A 2,108-nucleotide genomic window follows, 5' to 3' on the forward strand; every position below is an offset into this window, starting at 1 on the left:
CCATGGGCCTTGCTCCCTCAAGTCTCTAGGGAGAATCCTTCCTTTTCCCTTCTTAGCTTCTTGGTGCATGCATGCTAAGTCGCTTCAGTCATGTCCAACTCTTTGCAACCCTTTGGACTGTAGCCTGCCAGCTCCTCTGTCCATGGGATTCTCCAGGTAAGAATACTGGAGTGGGTTGCCAGGCCCTCCTCCGGGGGATCTTCCCGACCCAGGGATCGAGCCTGCATCTCTTATATCCCCTGCAGAAAGGTTCTTTACCGCTAGTGCCACGTTGGTGGCCACTGGTAATCCTTGTATTACTTGGCTTGTAGTTGTATCGCTCCAACCTCTGCCTCTGTTGTCACATGGCTTTCTCCCTGTGTCTCTCCTCCTGTTCTTACACAGACCAGGTTTATTAATCTGCCTGAACGGCTATAACAAAATATGACAACTGTATGGCTTAAGCCACAGTCATTTTTTTTCCCTCACAGTTCTGTCTATAAGAGCTAGAAGGCCAAGATCAAGGTGCTAGCTGATTTGGAAGGTCATGAATGTGAGAGCAACACCATTCAACCTGGTACATTCCCCTAAACAAATAATAATCTCTTATGTGTTTAAATGAAATAAAGAAAATGTCTTTATAAGGTGTACCAGAAAAAGAAAGCTCAGTGAATCCCTTAAGACTCCATCCTATTCAGTCATCCATCCCATCAGTTCTCAATGTGCGATGTAAGGACCATTTAACCCAATCCAACTTTGGGAGGGGCTGATTAAAAATGTAGGTTACGTGCTTGCTCCTGCAACAAATATACTAAAATTGGAATGATACAGAGAAAGCTAGCATGCCCCTGCCCAAGGATGACATGCAGATTTGTGAAGGGTTCCATATATATATATTTTAATGCAGATTATTAAACATAGTGTAAAGTGAGAGATTTTTCTGGAAGGAGATTTCTCTAGGTGAGAAAAATGACTGTCCAAGTGAATCTTATTTTCTATCTCTATCACCAAATCTCAGCTATTTCCAGAGTTATCTTTCTCCCGCCTTTGCCATGCCTGGCCTCCTGGAACACCCAGTTCCTCCTCAGTTCAGCCCGGGCACAAGTAAACCCCCTTTCTTGAGTGTCTCTTCATGCAGCTAAGACAGGCTGGCATTCAAAAATGACTTAGCTGAATATGATGGGAAACCAAAAGAAAATATAGGCAACACAATAATAGTCACTAGGCTTTCAGGTTACAGAGAGAACTCTGAGTCAGTGTCGACAGCAATGGAAGGACTAGAGCCCTATCAGAAACACCTTCCTTCCCTGCTCCCTAGAGATCTCTGCCAGGTGGCCTCAGGCCACAGCTTGATTTCTAACCTCAGGAGCTGGCCCTTCCCTACCAAACTAGAGTTTCTAAAGACTAACCAGGGGCCTCCCTGGTGGCTTAGTGGTAAAGAATCTGCCTGCCGATGCAAGAGACTCAGGTTCAATCCCCAGTCCAGGAAGATCCCACATGCCAAGGAGCAACTAAGCCCACGCACCACTATTGAGCCTGTGCTCTAGAGCCAGGGATCCACAGCTACTGAAACCCGCTCACCCTAGAGCCTGTGCTGCGCAGCTGGAGAGGCTACTGCAGTGCAGCGAAGAGCAGTCCCCGTTCGCTGCAACCAGAGAAGAGCTCACGCAGCAGCAGACTCAGCACAGCCAAGAACAAATACACAAATAAAAAGTACCCAGAAGTCACTCGTCTCCTAAGTCAGGCACTTGAGGTGGGGGCTTGGGGGGTGGTGGTCCACAATCATCCACTATGAGCAGAGGATAGAGTCTGTTCTTCTTTGTTGCCCCCTTGCCCAATGCCGTACCTGGCACATCCTGGGGCTCAATGTAATGTCTCTTGGGTGAGAATTTAAACCTCTGCCTCACACAAATGATCAGAGCAACCCAAAAATCTTCCCACTTAATCCCGGCTTTGGATCTGAGGGCCGCACTTTCTTCAAGTTGTTGGGGTTGTCATGGCGGGCTTTGGGGATTTGGTTATCTGCCCCACCCACTTCGGGGGCACCTTAGGGCCTTTCTCTCAGGAAAGTGTAAAGTCTCTTCATGACTAGACAACTCTATTCACTAAAGCTCTTCAACCACATGTTG

At 47.4% G+C, this 2,108-nt stretch overlaps 1 non-coding gene across 1 annotated transcript; it reads left to right on the forward strand.

The window, feature by feature from the left end:
* The first annotated feature begins 770 nt into the window (after positions 1–770).
* On the forward strand, positions 771–872 carry LOC138984272 (U6 spliceosomal RNA). The gene has a single exon (XR_011461533.1). It is a non-coding gene; the product is annotated as a U6 spliceosomal RNA (small nuclear RNA).
* Positions 873–2,108: the final 1,236 nt, after the last annotated feature.

This window comes from Bos mutus, chromosome 20 (genome assembly GCF_027580195.1).
Source record: "Bos mutus isolate GX-2022 chromosome 20, NWIPB_WYAK_1.1, whole genome shotgun sequence".
Taxonomy (NCBI): Eukaryota; Metazoa; Chordata; class Mammalia; order Artiodactyla; family Bovidae; genus Bos; species Bos mutus.